Source organism: Eurypyga helias, unplaced genomic scaffold (assembly GCF_000690775.1).
Source record: "Eurypyga helias isolate BGI_N326 unplaced genomic scaffold, ASM69077v1 scaffold239, whole genome shotgun sequence".
In the NCBI taxonomy this organism is placed as follows: Eukaryota; Metazoa; Chordata; class Aves; order Eurypygiformes; family Eurypygidae; genus Eurypyga; species Eurypyga helias.
This window is the reverse complement of record NW_010269870.1, coordinates 51,556-75,397: the sequence shown is the minus strand read 5'-3', so window position 1 is coordinate 75,397 and position 23,842 is coordinate 51,556.

The window sequence follows — 23,842 nt, the reverse complement described above, 5'->3', positions numbered from 1 at the left end:
TTTTTTTTTTTTTTTTTAAACTGGCTAGCAAAAGCAAGTGAGAAACATGATACAGTTTTAAACACCTGGACTTTAAAATAATAATAATAATAATAGAAAACTCCTAAAAACTTACGGATCTTGAAATTATGTAGTTCAGCTTTCAGAACCTGCCCCTGTGTCCCCCTCATAAACAAAGGTAAACCCTGCATTTAGGCACTGTTAGATTTGTGTTTTTAATTACAAGCAAATCATTTTTTCAGGCAGTAAACATAAACTGATGTTGTTCTAAAATCTAAAGGGAGAAATTTAATTTTTTTTTAAAAAATATGAATAAATAAATAAATATATTGCAAGAAAAAGTCAGTGGAGCAGCTGTGTAAATAATACGAACAATGTTAAAGAATAAAAGGAAACTGCCAGAGCCACTTGGGATGAGGAGGGAGCCTAAAATCACTGATTGACCTAACCAGGTCTTGCTCGTTTTCTGCCAACTCCAGGTCTGCCTTAGCAGGCACTTTCTTGAAAGACACCGGAAGAAGGGAAGGAAAATGAGGTTATCCCATAAAATAATCTTCTACTATTTGGTAAGGTCACAGGAATAGGGAATGAAGCAATGGTTTAATATTAGGACTAGAAGCTGCATGAAGTAAGTACTTAGCTGAAGTTTTACATCATTCATCAGCGCAGAGTAAATGCTGAATTGTGTTGAAGTCAATGAAACATCTTCACGGTTCGGCTGGAGGCTGTCCTGAATGGCATCGCGTGTCCATGAAAGCGCTCTGAACCTCAAACACCGAGCTGCGACTGTGCACTGGGAGCTCCAGACTTGGAAGCTAGCAAGGTAAGAAGGGCATCCCTTAATGATCTGGGAGCAGAGGACATGTGGGTTTGGACCCAGTGGGTGAGTTCTCCATTCCTCATCTGAATTTTGTAACACTTTTCAAGGCCTTGAAGGTAGAACTAGAATTGGCAAAGAAGAAAAACCAAATCAAGTAATGCATGTGTTCTTGTTGTTGCTTAAAAGTTACATATGGTAAATCAGTGTTACAAAATACTCTCGTTTAGTCTAACTAGAGATCTGTTGCCTGGATTTGTAAGGATGTAAATTACACTTTTGAGACTTCACTAAAATACAAGGTGCTAGGAAGAAATTATTAGTTAAATCCTAATGATTATTATTTGTTGGGTGTAATTCTTATTTTGTAAATGAATGCAAGGCATCAAAAAGTAGCCAGGGGTGCTCCCTCCATATTTCTGTGCAGAGACCCAGTGCAAGGTTGAGGCCACACTGCTCTGTAAACATCAGCATGCTTTGATCACCACAGAGAACAGAGCTATCTCTTGGGCTCAGGAATCTCCACATTGATTTACTCTGGTATTTATGATGTGACTTTGTGTGAGACGTGATTTTTGCGATGCTGGTACCAGTCCACAATGTGAACTGGATTAAGATCACAGACAGTTCATCTCCCATTAGTGCAAGAGCAGTTCCTTTATGGAGAAGGACCCAAGCTGCATGGGAAGGGGACATGAAAGGTGTAGAAAGGCTGGGGAACCCATTAACAGTTCCCTTGGCCATCACGTTGCTTACCATCCTCCTGCCTTTCCAGCAACAGGGCTTTGCAGCCAGAAACTCACCTCCCAGCACAAGTCCAACTCCTGCAATGGTAGCCAGGGTTGCTATTAAACAATCAGACTGAGCTCATCGCATCCTCAGCCCATTGCACCACCTACTCAATGCAGTGTAGCTGCTCTGTCATTTACCTGAGCTCACATATTGCCACCGTCCCCACCGATGAATCCCGAGACATGGCCCTGCTGTTAGCTTGGCAAAGCAACATAACCTACAGAAATGCATCCTGAAATTGGCCTTCTGTCCTGCCACAGTTGTGATTATTGCTGGTACATGCAAAGCACCATGAGCCACTGTTGGGCTAGGAGTTGTACAAAAGTAGAGTTACTGGCCCATGGATCCGACTTACTTAAACTGGCAAGGAGCCAACGCGCTGCTGTAGCTCTGCTGGAAGGCAGAAAAGAAACTTGGTGAAGAACAATCTGAAAAGCATCCCTTTGTGCCAGTATGCTAAGTAGAAAGTCATTGCTGAGTACACATGGGCCAGATCCAGAATCTGTTTAACACTGTGGGAATTTTTGCACTGACTATGATGGCCTTTGCTGCAACCCATGGGCTCTGACCTTCCATATCCTGTGCAGCTGTACAGTCATCCTTGTGCAAGCAAATTAAGTGCGTTATAAGCATGAAATTACCTGCCAGTACTCTAGAACTAATTTGTGTTGGTGGCACAAACAAATCAAGGTACAGGACAAAAGAGACAGGATCTGATATGTCTACAAGGTATGTCAGAGGCCAAAACAAATGTAGAGTTAGTTTGGAGAATTCTGTAAATAACAAGAAAAGGGAAATAATGCCACTTGGGGAAAACCAGGCCAATGAAATCCAGGGGAGTTTAACCATTGATGTTCATGGGACAAATACTGACATTATCTAAAGCAGAGACTTTTAGGAATGTGGCCAAGCTCGCTAATCGTTTTCCAGCAGATTCATTGTTCCCACCACATCCCATCCACTGACATAGCAGTTGTCTTCAACCTGGTATCTTCCCTTTGCTATCATATTTTGGCATAAAAGTGGTTGAAAATTACTATGCCATCTCCTTCAGCGGTCAGGAGGGCTCACACTGGGGCAAGGAGAGTGCTTGGAAATCACATACCTGAATGTGCCCAGTATGAATTCTCTCTCCCCTAAGAAACATCTAAAGCCTGCCTGGTGTCTACTTCTTTTCCTGAACAAGGGCCAAGGGGAGGAAAGTCAATGCATCCAGCAGGACTGGACTTTTGGAGGGTTTCTAAGGAAAGTCCAGCAGCACAAATTAAAGCAGCCGTGGCCCTTGCTGGCCTCACTGGGCACAACCATAGTGCATGTATTCAGGGATGGTCATGCTCTCTTTGACTTCTAGGTAGTACTGAGCCAGCTTAGTGAGCTTGAAAAGCATTTGCTGTTCCTTTGCAGTCATGCTCCCATGTCCCTGGTTCATTAGGACGTGGGCAAATGCTTATTGCTACTTCTGAACGATTAATTGACTGCAAGCCATATCCTTCCCGAAATGTCATCAGTATTTTCTCTGGTTAGTAGATGCTTTATTGCCCTTATTATGAAGTGCAGTTGCTGTATGATGTCAGATAATAGTTACGTTGTTTGAGGTTTCTTTTCAGCCTCCTTTGCCAAGTCTGAGTTACTTGTTTCCTGACAGAGTTGATTTGCTACCTTAATTTTTAGAATACACTGATTTAGTATCTGTGGGACTTTATGCGTGTGTGCATGAAAACAAGCAAAAAACTAACCGTATTACTAACTGAAATCTACCTATCTAAATATGTGCATAAAGTAAGTATGTTTATTCAGGAGGGCAATGGTGTCCTTAGAATTTAATTACAACCTAGGTAAATCTGGTGTTCTAAAGTGCTGCCCCATCCTGCAGCAAGAAGACCTAGAAGACTTACAGAAAGATAAAAAAACTCCATCTTGCTTTTACCTTCTAATAGTATTTCTGTCATTGCAAGATCCAGCAAGAGAGTCAAACACCACATTTTCCCCAAGGTATGTAAAGCATGCAGAACTGACGGAAAGATTAACAAGTTCTCTGTGGAAGGAGCGTACATCTGCTGGGGTGAGGAAAGCTTTCCCTGATGTGCCACTTGTAAATGCACATGAACTCAGTAATAGGTGCAGTGCTTTTGCTCAACAGCTGCGATCTTTCCATTGTACCTCTTCTGCTGAATTCAGATAAAAGCACTTCATCGTCAACAAATCTAATATCTGTTCTTGTCCCACTTGAAAGGGTCAAATGAAATTTCCCACCAGAGAACAAAAAAACCTGAAGCTGCCTGGTGAGTTTGGGTGGCAATGTGCCAAGAGAGAGGGGAGGAGAGGTAGTGTCTCCGATGCCTCGGCAGAGCAATAATGTCAAGAAGCACGAAAAGCGCTCTCCACACAGGCTTGCAGGCAGGTGGCAAGAGAGGCAGGGATAGCCAGATGTAAGCTATGAAATCGCCTCCCTCCCGAGCTGCTGGGGCAGATCCTCCTCCTCAGAGACTCCTGTTCAAGAGATCAGATGAGCTCTTTGGGGTTGCTGTCTCATGGCAGAGGAGGAAAAGCCTCTTGCTGACCTGATGGTCATAGGCAGTACTTCCACTCCACCTGGTTCTGCAGAGAGCAAAGGTTCAGGAAGTTGGAGGGGAAGAGAATCTTGCATTGCCCAGGATGTTGGTTGGAGCCTCTATGCCATATTGAGAGAAGGACTCAAAAAATGGCTTGCTTTTACAATAACAGTGCTCCAAACCATTACAAAAATGCACACACATCTTCAGCAGAGTTGCAGCATATGTTATTATGTCAAGGACATTTCAGTCCTTTACACCAAACGCAGAGGCTATAGTTTTCTAGCAGCCGAAAGAGGAAGCAGGTTTATATTTAGCCCATTCAGATGTGCACTTAAGTACCTGTAAATATTTTGCTAGGTCAGAGCTTCTGTGTGCTAACCAGCCACACGTGCCAAAGTGTCCATTTCCCAGGAGCTTGTGCTTTGCAGTCGCTCAAGCCTATGCAGCATCCGTGCAAGATGTTCCTATTTGTCTTGTACTAAGCATTTCTTCTCATGTCCCTGCAGAGGCAGCTGCCCTTCCACTGATGAAAAGGAGTTATCCTGATAGTAGCAGGGCTAGTCCTTTCTGCAGGTTGTACCCCAGCTCACCAGGGACATGGTCCTTTTGCAGTGTTTCTTGATATCTTCCTAGATCCCAAAACTGGAACAAAAGCCCACAAAGAAGTTAGAGACCAGACATTATTATAAACCAGACCATTATTCTGTCCAGATAAAACATAGGGAGGTTGGACTAGATGATCTCTAGAGGTCCCTTCCAACCCCTTCCACTCTGTGAATCTGTAAAACTATTAGGTTTCTATAAGCTCTTCTTTGAATTATTTGCGCAGGCTATGAAATAATAACACCTAGAGGGACTGCTGCACTATAAACCCAGGGAAAGCCTGGGGCCTGTTGAGGGCAGGGGATGGGAAGTTAAGGCACAAAGAAGGAGGCATCATAAAGAAAGAATGTGGAACAGCCCATCACTAACACCCTCTTCCCATACCAGCAATTGGACTCAGTTATGAGAATAAAAGGGACCTTGGCTGCAAATGACTTAGGGCAGCATAAATATGTATTATGAATTTTAGGCTCGGACATAATTAAATGCCATTTGTCAGATCTATGCTTGTTTTTCATCTCATTTGAGTTTTACAGAATGAATTAACTAACAAATGTGCCTCCGATTCTACCATAACAAATCATTTCTCAGAATGGTTGCCTCCAAGCAGCGGCGAGAGAGTGACTGGGGGCAGTGACCTTCTGCTGCGAAGTTGTCACGTTCCAGCAGAGCCCTGAGTGGCAATGACAGCCTCAGTAATGGGGAGCCCGTAGTGGTCTGGCAGTCTTGTTGATAACTTGTTAATTTATTTAGTGCAGTGGTGCAGAGGCGAAGATCTGGAGTAAAGGGTGGGGTGGGCTGAGCCTCAGGGTTGAAATATGTAAATATTCTGGTTTTGAGAAAAAAAAAAAGATCTTGCTCGTTGTCACTAAATGGGGCTGGTGACACTGGCAAGAAAATAGGCAGATGTTTGTACCAATGCAGATTTCATTAGAAAGAAGATATCACAGAAGTGTCGTCAGCAGGTGCATAGTTTGGGTAATAGAGCAATAAATGCTCCTCTTCTGCTCACGTGAAGCAGGCTTAGGGCACACCAAGTGACTGTCATTCTGCGCTGGGAGAGCCATCAGACAAGGAACAAATGGTCTGTTTGCCTTCAGCAGGCAAAAGGGAGACAGAGTTAAAAGACCATAGGTGAAGAAATTATTTCATTGCAGTTTAACTGTATCTTGAAGAGTTCTCTCACTTTGTTCCGTGACATTAAGGCAAAGGTCCTTTTTATACTTAGCAAATTATTATATCAATTGGCTGGATTTCTTAGCTGTAACTTAGCTATAGTTGCTGAAGTGCTAAGAAGTGCTCAGAAATTTGTGGGTGATGCATACTTTAAAGGATCTGACATCTCCTCCAAGTGACAAGCTCCTTCCAGACAGCGGATCCATTGGTAATGGCACAAAATGGATACCCAAAAATCAGAACATTTATTTTCCGTGTGGATAGTCTCACGTGTTGTCCCGAGCAGAAGGCCTTCTGCAGCTGTATTCTTCATGCTGCATAGTTCATAAATGTATGAAAGTTGTTCATCATATCAGGTTAAGGAAAATATAGAAATTATACAGAAAATAAAGAAAAATATATAATACATAGAAAATAAAGAAAACTGGAAAACAACATTGGGAAACTGGTAAATCAAACAAATAAGCCTGATAAGAGTTGTCCTCTGTACATTTTAAGACTTCATTCTTAAAATAACTTGAAGAAGATGGGGTAGAAAGTATTTCACAAATGATGTGCTGTCATTTGAAAAACAAAACCAGATGGTGGTGTTAATGTACCCAGTGACTGAGACATCATGTCATGCATCTGCAGGAAAAAAATAACCCCCACACAGTACAACCCTGCAAACCTGAAGTCGCATACGCTGAGGAGTTCTCTCGTGAATGAGAGGAACGAAACAGCACCCTGCAGCCAGTTACCTATAGGTGGCAAGTACTGGATCTCAACCGTGAGCACAGCCAGTCTCATGGCAGGCTGAAGAAGGAAAAGCAAATTTTTCCTCTTCCCCAGCAAGGGAAGCAGTGCTCCGGGCACTCTGCAGGCACCCCCAGCAGCAGTCACGCTGTCCCGTGTGCTGCCTCGTGGGTGTTCAGGGAGTCTGTTCAGCCAGACATCATCTTCTTGCTCTTTGCAGGCCCTGCAAGTATTGCTGCAGCTGAGCCGTGTCCCACAGCTTCTGAAGGATTTGGAGCGTACACAGGACACTTCTGTTCTTGACCTCAGTACATGAACGTGCATGAGGAATTTCCCCTGAACATTTATTATCCCTGGTACCATAGTCAACAGTTTGCTGGGTAACTGAGCAAATTTACTTGAACTCTTTATTTCCCAGGTCTTATTTTTCTAAGGAAGGCAATAAATCAATGACAGGAAAAGTACTCACCAGGCAGAAATTGGGTAGCTCCATGACTTAATCAGCACTGATTAATGCTGGTCGGGAATCTATCTCTGCATCTCTTTGGAATACATTTTGGAAAGTCTAAGCAGTTCCTAGCAGAGTTTTGCATGAAAAATTAAATTACTTTCCTATTCCAGTCTCTCCTTAACCAGTAAGCTACTTGAGGCTCACACCATCTTTCCATGGAGGTATGTATGGGTGCTCCAGTGCTCCCCTGAGAGATGAAGCCAGGATTTGGGTGCACAGATGATCGTTGGAGCACCAGGTCTGGGTGACAGGCAGGGGAAAAGCATCGACAGCCACAGCCGGAATAAGATGCTTCTCTTCCTCTCCAGCTGTAACAAACTGAAAACGCCAAAGATACATCAGAGAGAAGCAGCCAGAGGTAGGGATGGGGGATGGAGCTGCGTCAGAAAGAGGCCTCCTTCTGCGGGGGTGGAAGAGGAGCCGTGACTCCAGGGGAAGGTCAAGGCCGGCCAGCGAACAACCCAGGCAAGAAACCCCCAGACGGATAAACAATCCAGACATCTGGTGAGATCCCGGCATCACTGCAGTGAGGTTTTGGCACCGACTTCAACGCTGCCAGGATTTCCCTTGTAATTAGCAGCGTGAAGCCAGTCTGGGGAGGATGTTCCCTCCGGAAAGCTGCTGGAACGGGGCTGTGAATCGAGCTTAATCACTGCGAAGCAAAGAACAACACCTAGTTAGTCTCTGCCCCCCAAGTATGACAAAAAAGCAAACTTGAACTCAACACATACTAGATGCTACCGATAACTATAATGTCTGGCTTGGTTGCTGCCACGAATTTTTTGGTGCTTGCAGTGGCTCCCCAGTACAGCACTGGGACAGACTGGGAGCAGCCATGAGAAGGCATTTAGGGACTGATGTATGGCAAAGGAGACTAAAGCTCCAAGCACGCAGAAGTGTATTCATACCCTTGTTTAGCACCGGCAAGTTAGGTGGGCACATATGAGCCAGGCAAATGAAAGCAGGGTACGACATAAGGCTCAGACTAGTAAGTCTATCAACAGTAACAGATATTTCAGTTTCTACACTGAAATACACACACATAATGCCTCCACAGTAAGGTTTTTCTTTGAAAAAAAAAAAAAATCTGTTTTGTTACAGACCTACCTGTATTTGAAGATCGTTGTCTGAAAAGATGAAAAACATACATTTTCATTTCATTTCAGATTAGCATGGTAAACAGCTAGATCTGTTCTTTCAAGTGGAGCATTCAGCTCCATTTGTTAGCTTTGTTGCTGATATTTCACCTCTCTTTTATTTACTTAACATAGTTTGACAAGAGATTCTCAGTGAGATAATATATCTACGTGAAAGACTGGTTTGGGGAACGAGTCCAGAGCTTTCAGTGGGACAGAATCAATTATTATGTCCTTGCCATATTGGTGTGCCTCCATTCCACAGAAAAGCTTCCCAACCAGCTGAACATTTTTGGTAGAAAAATAGATGCTATTTTTAGGAAAAAAAAAAAAAAAGTGTAACATCAGTGTAAATTAGGATTGCACTCACTCGGAAAGCAAAAATCACAGGTGATGGATGCTATCATCTTGTAAAACAACGCCCTCTCCCCGGCCAGGCAGGATGGCCCCTGCTGCAAGGAGCTCCCAGTAAAAAGCGAATTAGCAAATGTTCCTGTTGCTTTTTTGCCACACAAAATTAGACAAACTGTATAGAAGTCAGCTTGATTTCTCCTGAACAGCGCAGCAGAAATGATTCTTACATAGCAACCAGCTGGTTCCAGGAGTTTCTGAGGCAAGTGATGGAGGACACCTACATTCTTCTGTGAGTATCAGAAAGAAAAATTGCTTACCCAGTCTGGGTGGCTCAAAGACATAAAACAGAGCAGTCTCACATATAGCCCCTTCCAGCACAAATCAGCACTCGTACCCTGGAGAGACCCGAGTCGCTGGAGTTTGCGTGCGACGGGACCATGCCTATCATTGATCTAAAAGCAGGCACGCGCGCCGTAACGCAAGGCTGTCAGGCTGCGGGTACAGCAGCGCGGCTCCTGCCCTCAGCATCACAGCAAGTGGCGATGGTAAGTCTTTACAACCTGAGAGTGCTTTGTCAGTCAATGAGAAAGGATGAAGAGTATGGAAAAAAGCACAAATAAATAGGGAAGAAAAATGAGAGGGAATGGGCAGTGTATTTAAAAAATAAATAGACCAGCCAAAGTATGCTAAAAACTTACCCAAAGAAAAAGCCAGGCCTTCATGATGTCCTTGTGAGCCTAGGCGAATTCTCCTCCTCATTTTGATGATGGTGGATCAGGTCCTTAAGAAAGGGGGAAGTTTGGACATAACGAAAAGAAAGAACGTGCTGCAAAGTGAAGGAAAATAAGTGAGCAGTGCCGTACAAAAATAACGATTCATAGCTGGTAGGCAACATTGTCATGTCTGCACACATCCGAGGACTTAAGTGACCCACTACTCTGGCTGAGGATCTGCTCCATTAATAATAAGAAAGAGCAATTTAAACTATGGCTTTCCTCATTGTGTTTTATACGGGTTTGGGGAATACGTTATCAAAGGCTCCAATTCTGGCCAAAGTCCACAGGCATCATCACCTGTGGTCAGGCCCTGGATAGAAAGATCAGAGCTATCTTCGCGTAGCCCTACCACCAAAACCAGATCAATCAGAAGTAACTCAAAAGGAAATATTCTACAGGGAGCAGATGAAGATGCATTTAGAGGAAATAATCCCCATTCAGGATGCCATTATTAAAAGGGAGAGATAACTATCAGAGCTTAGATATGTCAGGGCAACCTCGTTGACATGGGACTGGAGAACTTCTACTGTAAAAGCAGCGAAACTAGGTCAGTGCTTTTTGAAGAGAGGAAAGCACAGGGTGGACATCATTATTTTATATACGATTCTAAGGGGAATAGCTAGGAGAGATGTCAGAAAACTAGTGTCAAATACAAGAACAAATGGACAGGCTCTAAGAAAGGGAAATGAAGAGAAAGTAAAGGAGGCTCAAGCTCATGGGATATAAACATTGCTGTACACACTAAGTAGTTGATGCAAAGATGGGGTTACAGAAAGGGCTAATAGGAGCAACCGATAAGGGTTTGGGAAAGGAGAAGCTTTGTGGGGTACAGTCACCTGAGAGCAGACAAATCTGTCTCTTGATCTTGGTCTGTCCCTAGAATTGCCCAAGTTTCAATCTCAAAATTACTTCGAGATTCACATATAGTAAATCTCTGTGCAAGCGCAATAGATTGAAGTGACAATTCGGTTTATCACTTGAAGATAAAACTCAGAAGAACATTTGCCTTCTAATTCTATTAATATGAATGTAATTACAAGGGCTAAATCCAATTCAAATGTTAACTTATAAGGGTTGGTGGAGGTAGCAGCCTACAGAGGAAGAGATGATGTTGGAATGCCTGATCCTTACGTTTGATCAATAGTTCAGTGTTAATAGACTTTATTTATGAGTTGGAGCATATGGTTTGAAAATGAGCCTAATGATTAGGTTGCCTGTGTACAGACACACACTTCTATATATTCTCTAACCACTAGAATATTTGCATGTTGCTGTTGGCTATAAAGACGAAAGAAAAGCCTCTCTGTGGTGTTGAAACACACTGAAATAGTCTTGATTTAAAAAAAAAACCAAACACAGAATACTATCATGCAGGTGCAAACATGACTTCAGAACATCCTGCTTTAAACACAGATCAAACCAATACACTTTGTTCTAAGTATCATCTAAGATGTATACCCGTCACTATGAAAAAAGAGCAGTATATTGAGGTGATAGCCTTGGGCAAAGGGAACTTGAAGAGAAGGGAGAATTGGTGGATTGTGTAGTCTCGGGTTCTTTTAGTGCATTTTCTTATATTCTCTGAAATTTAAAGGCAGAAATGTATCTGGTGGAAATAAGCATGGCATTATTGAAGCTGCTGGAGCTAAGCTATGGATCTGGTCCCAGATACATATTCTAATACATATAAAGAAGAAAAGGGGGAAAAGGGTAGCATTAATACACCCAACAGTCCCACAGACTATGGGTGAAATTCAGAGATCCTGTAAAAAGCATAAGGCCAGGTCTGTTCTTCAGGAATTTTCCTTGTTTAGAATAAAAGATTTTTTTCTACTTTATTATCTTGGTCTGAGTAACGTCACAAACCTTCCTTCCCTCTAGCCCAATGTTGAAACAAGAGGGATTTTGAAGTGAAAGTCTGAGGAGGAAAGAGTCCAAGTGAGCTGTAGCTCTGGCCCCTTCCATTCTGCTCAGTAGTGGCAGAAATGTACCTGCGCCTTCCAGATCATGGAAATCCATGGCAACGAGCTGCTCAGAAATTTGATGTTCAACAGAGGATTCTGTACGCACAGTTTGAAAACTTCCACGGTGTCCTCAGATCAATTTTGAGCTGCCAGGATATGATACTGAGATGAACTGGCCCATCTCAACCACTGTGATAGCCAGTGAGACATTGATGTTGACATGGAACCAAGAATTTGTCACGACGCTGGGAAAGGGCAAGGATTACAGGAATGAGTGATACTGATCAAAGCAGATGAGAGTCAAGAATGTTTATACTGGAGATGCAAACGCACACACATACCTCGGCGATCTGAAGCCATCAGAGTTAATATGCTGTCTATTAAAATTTGTTCAAATACAGCACCTGTCACAGCACGTACAGGAAAAGTGTTTGTTAGGTCAATCTTAGATGGGAAGAGCAAGGTGTAGGAGGAAGGGAGCTAACCCCAGCTGGCTGGGAGTGGGTGCATAGCCTAAGCAGTGCTATCTGTGCACCTTGTCTTCTCCTAGGCATTGAACTCCAGAGGTTATTGCACTACATGGACTTCAGTTTTACTCCAGTATGATCCCTTCTCACAATCTTAACAACATTTGAGTGTCTAACATGCTTGAATATTTGTCTTCTAGCAGTACTCTGCTAGGAAGGGCAATGCAATGCTTGTGTTTTACTGATTGTCTGCAGCAGAGGTGTGATTGGAAATGGGTTTCTTACGGCCAGAGCTCTCCTATAGCTCAGGGCTGTCACCACCCACTTGCACCCACACGGATCAGTGCTCACGGGAGAACAAGCGGCAGCATCTTGGCAGCACAGCAGGCACAGGGCTAGTACTGCTGAGCTAATGATCTGCTGCTGCTTTGGTAGCATATGTAACAGTGGTATCAGAAATAAGTTTAAGACAGATATTGTAGCGAAGAAAGTGTGATGGCCAATGAGTTTTCACCCCTCGCTAGATGCTTAAAACAGCATACCATTAGCAGTTGGGCAGTCTGCGGGAAGATCTTTCCTACCTGATTCATATATAAGCTATCACAAAAGATTACTTGTATTATTGTGTGTCCTAAAGCAAGAGGAAAGCGGATTTGTATTTTGGGATGTCCAAAATGTCATTGTTATTGTCTATGCTGTTGTTGTCTACCTTAACCTGAAATTTGAAAGCTCAGTACATATCGGATATTTTCATAGGAAGCCCGTGTTCTTAATGAGTAAATGAAGTTACTGTTACTTTAGTTTATTCTAAGTGTTGAACCCAGCATGGGATCTAACCTGAAATAGTCATTTTGAGAATATTGTGGTGGATAGTAGAGCGTAGGATTTAACATTGGAAATTAGAAGTTGATCCTACTTCTTATACAAAATTGAGATTGACAAAATTGAGGTTTATCTACATAAACCTTTAAACAAAGATGTGGCTCTGAATCAAAATTAGGGAACTGGAGAAATGAAGTTGAGGATTTTGTTCTCTTAAAGAAAACTTGCCCAGCAAGACTGTCAGCAGAAAGAGCTGCCGCTGTGGAGAGCTAAGCACAGACATTAATGGAGTCAGTTCTTTTTCTGAAGGTCAATTTTGAATAAATCAGGATTGTTTAAAAATGACAATTATTGATTAATTAAATTTAAACTTGGAGATTAGCCCTCTCAGTTTTGAAGAGTTTGTACACCCAATTGGTATGAATGACCAACGGAAAGAAAAAAAAAAATCATTATTTAATTAACTGCTGTTCAGTTTGGATCTAATGCCAGCAGTGGTTTTGGAGGTCTGTTCCCCACAAGCAGAAATAAAGGGGACTTTTACAAGTCTCTCCTTGTGCTCAGATTCCATAAAGCAGCCAACTCTGAGTCCGACTGTAAAGAACAATATGTCTATCATCTCCAAAATGCGGTCCTTAAAAGACAGAGGAAGATGGTTTGAAAGTAGCTTTCGGGTCCAAAAGTCCAAGAGCAAAAGGCACCCAGCTGAACTGCACAGCTGTACAAGTGATTTCAAGACCTATATCAATGTAGCTGAAAGTTAACCAAGTCTGAAAGTGAAACAGTCAGCACATTAGCTCAGGAGTACCCAGCTACTGTCTAGCTGTACGCCTGGTTCACAGCACACCGGCTCACTTGGTGCCAGCACTAACATGGGAGCAGGCAGGATCAGGCCCTTTGCATACGGACAGGAACCAGCTGGCAGAGGGACAAGGGGCACAGTGCAAGGCAATGTGGTACCCAATGCAGGGGGCTGGAGGCGAGCGAGAGAAGAAATGGGGGGCACCGTGTTGGCATGAAGTGGTACGCTGTCATGGGCAGCGTGACACACTTAAAAATAGATTGACATTTATCCAGGAGGTGAGTTTGTTATTCTGTAACTGCAGCATTTTCTATTATGTTCGATAAGGGAAAGAAGATTGGATCTTGGTCAGAAATTTAAAAATTTGTCTCCTAGCAGGGGATAATAGCAGGAGAACAGGGGCAGATGACAACAGCAGATTTAAGAGTTCAGTGCAGTCCCTGGCAAGGAAAGACACGTTCGGTGCTGGGCTGAGATGCTGACCCACGGTTGGGCCACCCCCGTGGCACCCAGGCCACGTTCCGTCCTGCTCCTCTCCCCTCCGTAACTGCCCCCCCTGGGTCACTCCGAGCAACCCTTGGTGGCAGTCGACTTACTTGTTGTCATGCAGAGGGTCATTAGAGCAAGAAAGACGGGGCCAACGTGCCAGTAAGACACTGATCTAGTAGAAGTATGGGTTGGGATTAGGATTAAGACTGTGGTGTGCTGTACAGTGTAAAGGAGGTGTAAACTGTTAGGGCTATATGTGTGTGTGTATGTGTGCAACACATCCATAGACAGATGTGAAGAATTTATGTGCTGTCTGTCTTTTGCAATCGCACGTTAGGTAGCGCAAAAAACTTAACTTTTTGCAAAAAAATCCCAAACTCTTTTGTTTCAATGTATAACTGTTGATCTAAAATGGGAGTTCTTGTTTTCTAATTCACAAAGCTTAAAAGATCGCTCATTTTATATTAAAGTGATAGCCTTTGCAAGAGACCTTCAATCTAATTAAAGCCAGGAGATTAGCATCCCTTAGAATATTTGCAAAGCCTGAAATGCGAAGTTAATGAAATGTGTACACTTTTATAAAGCTTTAATTTTTAATGAAATGATTCAGGACATGGACCTTGTTCTTCTGTCTTACCTGCCTTGCCCAAAACAGGGACTGTTTACGAATAACACTAAGTTCTGGGGTGAAGAAAACAAGAGAAGATAATCGAAAGGCTTCATCATAACTAATACAAGCCTGTCTTTTATCTCTTCTTTTCAGCCTGAGTATTTAAATATTCCTGATTTAATAATAATGAATGAGAATACAGTTTTAGAGTGGCAGTCATTTCTTATAGTTACGGATGTGTGTGTATACAGGTATCGCATGATATCTTTATATATAATATCTAACCTATACCACATTTATTTATGTAAGTGTATATATACCTACATAATAAATTATATATACAATTATATATAAAAACACAGTGACTGTTAAGAGACCTTAAATAAAGCAAACAAGGCAAAAGAGAGGCCAGTGTTGCAAGGGAATGTCTCATATTTGGAGCAATGGGCTGAGCTCAGAGGTGCAGCACCATAGCAGCCCAGTTCAGAGGGGATGACCAAAGGAAATCCTAAGCAATTCCAACCACCTTTTAGGCTCAGCTCCTCTAATGATGGCCCCACTCCTCTGTTATCGCTTAAGGAGGAAGAAAAGAGGAAAAAAGCTGAAGCACAGAGAGAAGCAAGCCCTGTTCAAAGACACATCTGCTCTCCCCCGTGTCATGGGGCAGCGCGTTCCCCGGGGGCCACGCACACCCTTCCCAGGGCTGCTTTAGATACAGCTACGCCGTTAGAGCTATTTACTGTGTCTGCTGCTTTCGCCCTTTGCTTCACTGTCTCTGAATTTTGCCACCGGAAAGAGCTGGCTGTTGCATTCAAAACAGTAATTTTTTATAGAGCCCCAGTCCTGCTTTACATTATGCTTACTGGATCTTTCTGAAACCTAAATGTTAGAATATCCTAATCTTGCTCTACATTTTAAAGCTGAAAGATAAACCTGTTGTTTAATGAAATCCACAACACTACAGGAATAGTAACCATTGTGTTTCTTCATTTCAAAGAACGGCTGAAATCTAACATCTGGTGTAACTGTACAGTCCTGACCTTAGGTCACAGTAAGTATTGTATTGTTGATGATGGATACGCTTTTTTCATTACAATGCTGTCTCCATTCTTGCAGCATCCATGCTGTGAATCCCCAGTTATAGTCAGGACTATTGATAAATACTGATTTTTTTTTAAATACAGTTCCTTTTTTTTTTTTTTACACTTTTAAGAATGCATTGTAAGATACTTCTTTTTTAATGGCTCTTCCAGTTTGTTGTCAACAATATGCTATTATATGAGCAAACTCTTCTGCATGATAGCTCTAACACACAATGATCAAGGATTATGTGTCTGAAGATGCAGCTATGATCCTAAAAGCACGGTGTCACAAAAAGGTGATTCTCTCCGTCTAGTGCCTTCCCCTGCACTTTCCTCTTTGGATGCTTGTTTCCTCAGAGCCCTTGTAGGACTAGGGTTTAAGGTTTAAACTGTGAAGCAGATGTGGACACCTGTGAATGTGTCTTTGCACATCGTTGTTTCCCGATTTGAGCCTCAGTGTGGGAAATGAGTTCCTGCACTGTCCTGTATGATTGATGACCATTATTTCTGAGGTCTGGGGGAGTATGGACTAGATTGGCTACTATGAAGCAGCTTGCAGTGCTGTAACCAGGGCTTCCAGCAAGCCCAGTGATGTACCAGTCTAGAAATTGTGATATTGCCGCAGTAGCTGGAAGTTCTGGTCAGACCTTAACTCAATAAAAGCCACCAGAATCTCCACCAGTGACCTGGGAGAGAGAGGGCAGATTTTAGCAATAATTTCTACCTGTTTGCTTTGCTGAGCATATCTATCTCCTCATTTCCTTGCAGCTCTCCCAGAACTTAACAAGACCCTTAGCACCACAGCTTTGATTTTGCTCCCTAAAGCTCCAAAAGCTTAAATTTATTTTCCAATCCTTTGGACACCATAAGGACTTGACTCTCTAGGACAGAGATGCTGACTGAGATTGGTGGATGCACCAACAGCGAAGGGGAAATGGTTTCTTTCCTAATCCATATGCAAGGTTGTGATACACATACTGTGTTCTCCCTGGGTGCTAATAGCGGTTCATGATGTTACTGCTTCATGAAGCAGCAGTAAAGCAGAATATCCTTGGCTCACCGTGCTGCCTATGGAGACGTGCAGAATGAAGTTTGGACTCCCCGAAGCCCCTACACTTTCGCTAACCCAGCGCTAAGCAGCATGGAAAATGTCTGAAGGCACAGTATTTACACTTTTAAGAAACATCTATTCATTTCAGTTCTGCCAAAGCTAAATACGTGTATAGATTTGTTCGTAATTATTTTTAGAGTAGAATGCTGTTTGTTTGACAATATCTGAAAAATGGAATACCTGGGGCAACATCGCTGAATGCAGCTGGTACATTGGAAGCGTGGGGGAATACTTGCTGTAATTGTGAGGGGTTTATTTAATATCTCTTAATGCAGAGTTAACTCATTCGGTGAGGATGCCTTGTTTGATGGGTGCTGCCCACTGTCGCACCACATGAGCTGCCCACCCTGTCCGGGCCATACAGACAGGACCGCACCTCCCAAGGGCTGAGAACAGTGTCAACCTTTGGCTTTTCTTTGCCTGTTCAGTTTATCAAAACACAGGCTGGCACACCCACACCACCCTTTAGGGGTACTGCTCAACAGCAGCCTTCTTCCTAGCTCTGGATATTCACATTCTGCAGTTAAGCAATATTTTTTCATCCCGTGACCTCAAAGTAGTTTGCAAACATTTAATTAAACCTCTCTGCAAACACGTGCAATAGGTACTGGTCCCTTTGGCCAGGGAAGTAAACAAAGGCATACGGTAACACCATCAATCTACAACTTAAGAACTAATAAAGAGTTTTCGAACTAGGCAGTTGAACCAGAGGCATCCAAAGTCAGCAATGAAAAGACAGACGTGGGTCAGATCGGAGCACAGAAATTCACCCACCTTCTCCCGTGGGCACAAGCTGAGGATAACGGCAAAACCCTGGCCACAGCAGCGCGATGGGAGCCAGCGGCATCCTGGGATAACAGAGGGCTGGCGCCGAGTTTCTGTGCCATGAGGATGCAGAAGGCTCCGGACCTGCCAAGCTGTGAACTGAAATGCGTTGGCAGGACAGTTAACAAACTCCCTATGTTCTTCCCACCCATTCTGCACTTTCCGTGACCTCCTCCTTTCATCGGTAAAAGTAAATTGAATTCAGCACCTTTAAAGACCCTGTCTGGATCCATAACATTCATAACCATGTTGTAACCATGAATGAAAAGCGAAGCGAGAGCATGGTCCGTATCCAAGGGCTCTTTTGCTTTTTATATGTTTACATATACCAGCCAATGGTCAGCAAATAAGCAGCACGGCTTGTAATGAAATGTTCAAACCATCTGTTTTAATCTGTGACTTAATTTCACTGTAAAACACTAAAGTTGTTCCGATGGTTGGGTTGGTATGGCTACTTTATATGAAAAGGATTGAGTGTCCCAGAGCAATTATACTGCACCAAGCACGTGGTATGGGTATTACAGTCGGTATTGTTATTTTGTTCCCTTAAAAACATTAAAAAGCCTTCTTAATACAGCATGACAGAGTTGTAGGGCTCTCTTTTTTGTTAGAAACAGGTAGCAGATGCTGAGGACAAACATTAAGGGTCTTTTTGAAAACAGCATGAATTCTTCAAAGTGCTAAAAATAAGTAAAGTTTTTAAAAGCTAGCATGCAACCAAGCAGAGAGTGGCTGAGGAAGAGGAGAAGATTTCGATGTCACACAGAGCAAAGTGACCCAAGTTGCTGGTCAGCACGTGGCAGTGCCTGTGTGACAGCGTCCGGTTATTCCCCCAGCGATGTGCTGGTGTTTGCAGCACCAGAAGGGAGGTAGGAGCATGGTGCCAGCGCTGCCTGTCCTGTGATGGAGGGGCACATCGCCCTAGTGTCACCTCCTGCTACGCATTTCATTAACTGAACAATCATTCCTTACACTGGTAAAATAATAAAGTAAAACTAAGCTGGGTGAAATTATTTTACATCACTTGTGACGTTGACTTTGTCTTTTCCAGCAGCTGCATTATGGCACAGGATTAAAATATCTGCTTTTGTTTACAGGAGTGCTAAATTTAGGTGGCTGATCCCTCCTTTCTGCGCTCCCACATTACATCCACACTCAATCTCTTCAGGTCTCTAAAGAGAGAAGAAGAAACCCCCTCACAAACATCAATTATTTCAAATTATTTCCACTTTTGTTGGCAAGTGGGCAGTGTGCTGCACTGACCCCCCTCATATTCCTGCACTGACCTTCCTCGTTTTCATATGGCTTGAACACTTAGGTTCACCTTTGCCTTGTAATAGCCTGATGCACTGAGATATTTTTTCCTTTAACAAAGCAATTCATACATTTACTCCTTTTTCTAGGTCCACCAGCCCAGCAGGCTTATGTGTTGGCTGGAACCAGCCAGCAGTTGCAGGTTGCTCCCCCCAGCCTCAAATTTCACATGTGACCTTGAACAAATCCTACCACTCTCAGTGAGCAGCATCCCATGCCACAGTCCCACTCCGCCTCGCTTCTGGGCTGTACACCTTCTCCTGTGACAGCTGGGATGGATATAAGGCTGTTGTTAGAAGGATGTTTTGTTGGTGCCTTTGGTGTACCCAGAATTCAGAGCCCTTCTCCATGTGCTGTGGCTCAGGTGTCTGCTAGGGCAAGAGGGACACACACGTATTCCTCCACCCCAACACAAACTCCCCGTATCGGAGTCAGGAAGCATCGCAGCCCTGTGAACCCAGTGCTTTAGCTAATCTAAAGCCCTGTAGGGATTCAGAGCTAATTAACTCAGCGCTGTGGCATCCTGACATAACTGTATGGCTTCTGGGACCCAAGCTAGTATTTCTACCCAGCAGCCTGCCGTGCTTTGTGATGTATCTGCTTGGCCAACACTTGCTCAGGGGTCCCCAGCACAGGACAGGGAGCACATACACTGGCTGCCCCTCACCCCCAGCCTCTGCAACAGTCGTTTTCCATCGTACCCGTGGCCATGTGTCGCTCGGTCTTATTTGGAGGAGTATGTGCTATTTGCAATGCGTTTTTCCTGAACATAAGCTGGAAATTACCGATTTTTACCTTACACAGCTAGTATAAAAGCACTAATGTCCTAATGAAGAGTCTCACTTAGCTAAATGCTTCTTACAGCTGAGTAAAACAAAGAATTTTACTAGAGCTTAACCCAGTCGTTAATAAGCTTTTTAACCCTGACCTTTCAAATCAATGATCTACCACTGGTTTTACCTTTCAAGAAGGAATTCCATTTTCAAGTGATAAAACATATTTTGCACTCCTTACAATCTAATGATTATTCTCAGCGTTACTGGATATATGAGGCCATCAAACCATTAGAAGGTATAAAACGTATTAATGTACAGCATTCACGGCTACATTTGCTTTAGAGTCAATAAAAGGGAAACAATTTATAAAGGGCATTTATGCTCATTACAGAATATCGATAGATTGTTTCTCCCATCGTTTCTGAAGTATGAAGGACTCCCTTTCGTGATGGATAGGAGAGGATTTGCATAAGCTCTTTGCTTACTCCCGGAACATCTCCAGTATGGAGCTGTGTGCAGGGGGCTGTGGCACAGGGATGTTGGGCTGGGATGCATGCATTGTGGGACCATGGTGATACCCACAAATTCTTCCTTCCCAGGGGACGAAGCATCTCAGCCTGGGATTTATTCACACCAGCTTTTGGAAGGCTCTAGAAACAACTATGGTGCTTTCAGCACCAGACAAATTGCCACAAGGCTGTGGGGCAGATCTACAGTTCCTTGGAAAAGAGGGGAAAAGAGGGGAATTTGTTCATGAGGAAGGTCAGGCTGGAGTACACAAATGATGGCAGAGCTTCACAGAGTACCATCCTAAGCAAATAGAAGGATGGTGGTGGGGGCTGCTTGATGCATATAGGGGAAAGGAATTTTGTGTGGGGTAGAAGAGGATACAGGAGCACCAGCACTATAGCTAGAGGCAGAAATTTCATAGCTTGTCCTAGTGAATAACTCAACTGCCGAAATAAAATCTATGAAGAGACGAGTGATTAAGGCACTGGCCTGAGTCTCAGCAGACCTGGATTTGGTTCCTGGCTGTTTTCAGAATTCTGTCTGACTTTTGGCAAGCCTCTTCAACTCTCTGTGCCTTGGTTTCCCATCTGCTAAAGAGGAATAATAGTATTTCCTTTCTCTCCTGCCTATTCCAGCAGCAAGCTCTTCTGGGAGGGCACCCTCTCTCTCTCCCAGTGTGTGTACAGTACTTTGCCTGCTGGGGTTTCGATTGCTGCACTAAAGCAGGACTTTTAGAGGAACGGGGAGTGCCATGCTATAGAAACCCACTTATTTACAATTTCTGATGACTGGGGGACTAAACGGTATGCTATAACTTGTTAATCAGATTTCTTAATACCAGGTCTTCAAGGACAAAAGGAAAAAAAAAAAGCAACCAGTAAATTAGAGTAGGAAAGTGATTCACATCTCTGTTAAGATTTGTAAGAGTCTGAACTAATCTTCCAAAATAGAACTATCACAGTTTGAGCGAACAGAAAAAACATTAACCACAGCACAAAAGCAGAGAGCTGGCCTTCTCCATGTCTGAGCTTGGCCTTCTACACATCTGGCTTCTCTGTATGGACTGACCTTTCCAACATTTCTCACTGACAAGCCATCATCTTGATGACACAGTGGATTCCCATGTATGCATATGCTCATGCCCATCTGGCAGGGTGAAATTGTGCCCACACACACACACTGCAAGTGAGACTAGGTAATATCAGTGGCAGAGCACTGGTTAAGAGGACAACAGCAAATATATAAGATTAAATCTCAGCTGCAGACACTTTCTGGTAATAAGCAGTCCCAATTAGAAATGCAAATGTCACCGAAAGGGAGTATATCTGTTGACAGTAGACTTTGAGGAACGCTGTGGTTTCAGTGCTAGTAAATTAATCTTTAATTACGAACACGCCTCACTTCTGAAAGAAGTGCCCTGCACGTGCTGAACTGACAGCATGCTAAAGTTTCAGGCTGTTGCTTTCTTCTGTCAAACGAAACGTCTTACCCACAAAAAGCAGAGGAGAGACTTGTCCGCTGGTGGATTTGGTGCTCTAGTTCAGGTCGAGCTGGGGCTGGGCAGTGGCATTGACTCTCCAGGTGTCAAGATGTCATCAACCTGTTAAAAGCATGGGTATTAAAACAGCACAACTGCCATACTCCTGGTAAGCATAAATATCTAGATGAACTGTTGAGGTTTGGGTTTTCCAAGGGACAGCAGAAAGCAGCCCCTTGCTCCTGCAGTCCCTTCCTTCCTCAGCTGGATTTCCTGCACTCCATGCAGAGCACGCCTCGCCGGCACAGAGCGGGCCGTAGGATGCTACAGCAAACCCTTCTTCAGGCCAGCGAAAACTATGTCCAACACCTCCACTCCCGTGCTGGCTGGACTATTAAAATAACATTTCCATTTCCAAGTAAGTAAATAAATCTCACTGGTAGGTTTGTCTTGTGACAGCCAACATCTTGTCTCCCCGAGAACTGGGCTGGTGTCCTGCAAAGCTGAAAACCCAACACTCTCAAACCTGAGCGCAACAGCCAAGAGAGACACCAGATCCATCTCCTGAGGTAGCAGATACAATGAAGTAAGCAAATATGTTCTAGAAATCCTACTATTAAAGTTACAAAAATAGATTAATTTCTTAAAGTTTGAAGTTATGAAAGCTTGGTGTCATTTTCCCAGCAAGCTTTTGCTTTTTTAGCCTACAGCGAAAAAGCTTTGCCCCAAAAGCCTCATTGCCCTAAAGAGGCCATGCCGCACACGGAACTCAAAAGGCCAAGAACACCTGGTTCCAGGCACAACAGGAAGATCAGAACATACCTTATCATAAATATGCATATGTGACACAAGAGCTCACCGCCTTCTTGGAGAGATGCCATAATTGACGGAACAAAGTACAACAAAACTTCACATCGCTGGTGGATCAGAAGAAGAGAGATAACCAAAAGGCTAGAAAATTACAGGTTTACTGACATTCTGCTCAACCTTACCCATTCTTTATTGAAAAGAGATAATAACTATCTATAGGAGAGCTGTCTTAAGTCTCCATTCATTCCCTTTCGCTAGCCCAGCTGAGAGGTGGTATAATATAACGCACACTGGCATCTGGCATGTCATTTAATTACACCTTCAGCTTGCTGGGAAAATGTTTGGAGTGTCAAGGCAAGCAAACTATAAAAAATATATTTCCCTGGCTACAGGAGAGCTCCTGCAATGGCAAGAAGAGAAGACCGGGCTTGATCCAGCCATTACTCTGGGTCTGCATGAGGAATGTGATGCAGAGGAGCCTAATTTGTGAGCAATTATTGCCCGTTGATAAGACACCATCTGCTCCCAGCAGCCTGGCTCCAATTCCCCAACAGACACCTGGGAATTTTTCCCCAAATAAACCATTGGTGTAACAGGAAAACAGTCCCATTTGCTCCAGTTAAGTTTTGCCTTCTCCCATCAGCAGCAAATATGCCCCATTCCTTTAACAAAGATGACCAAAAATGCCAAGGACAGTGACCACCACCAAAAAAGCCAAGCAGGGCTTCTTTTAGCTCATCAACCAGGTATCTGCTCTACTCCGCTGAGAGAGGCTGTTAGACATCACTTATGAAAAGGATGTAGGTAAACCAATGTATCTGTACTAGTAGAGAGTTTCTAACCAGACTTTTGCCCGGAGCTGAGTCAAGGAATTCTCTTAAGGAGCATCAGCTGAGCAGCAATCCAAATTGTTAGGCATTGTGTTTCCTTCGTGATGCCCAGCAATATCCTCCAAGAAGAGGCCACATACCCACATGCTGTCCAGAAGCTGGGGACTTCTAGTGTCTTGTCACTTCTCTCTTCCTACTGTGCAAGAGCAAAAAAAAAAAACCCCAAACCAAACCCAAACTCTAATTTCAGAGGTAGCAATGCTGAGATGCTTGCCCCCATGCAAACTGGGGTTACTTCGTTGCATTTTGCTTATCTCTGCAGCAATGGAGACAGGCATCGCCCTGCAGCTCCACTCCTCTCCATGACTGCTCTTAAGTCATCACATATTTAAAAGCTCAGCTCTCGTTTTCACTGCTGTGAAATAAGATTGGCCTCTCCATCAACCCGTCTTCGGGGCCTTGATGCTGTACACACCCGGAACAGGAGCATCTGGGGGG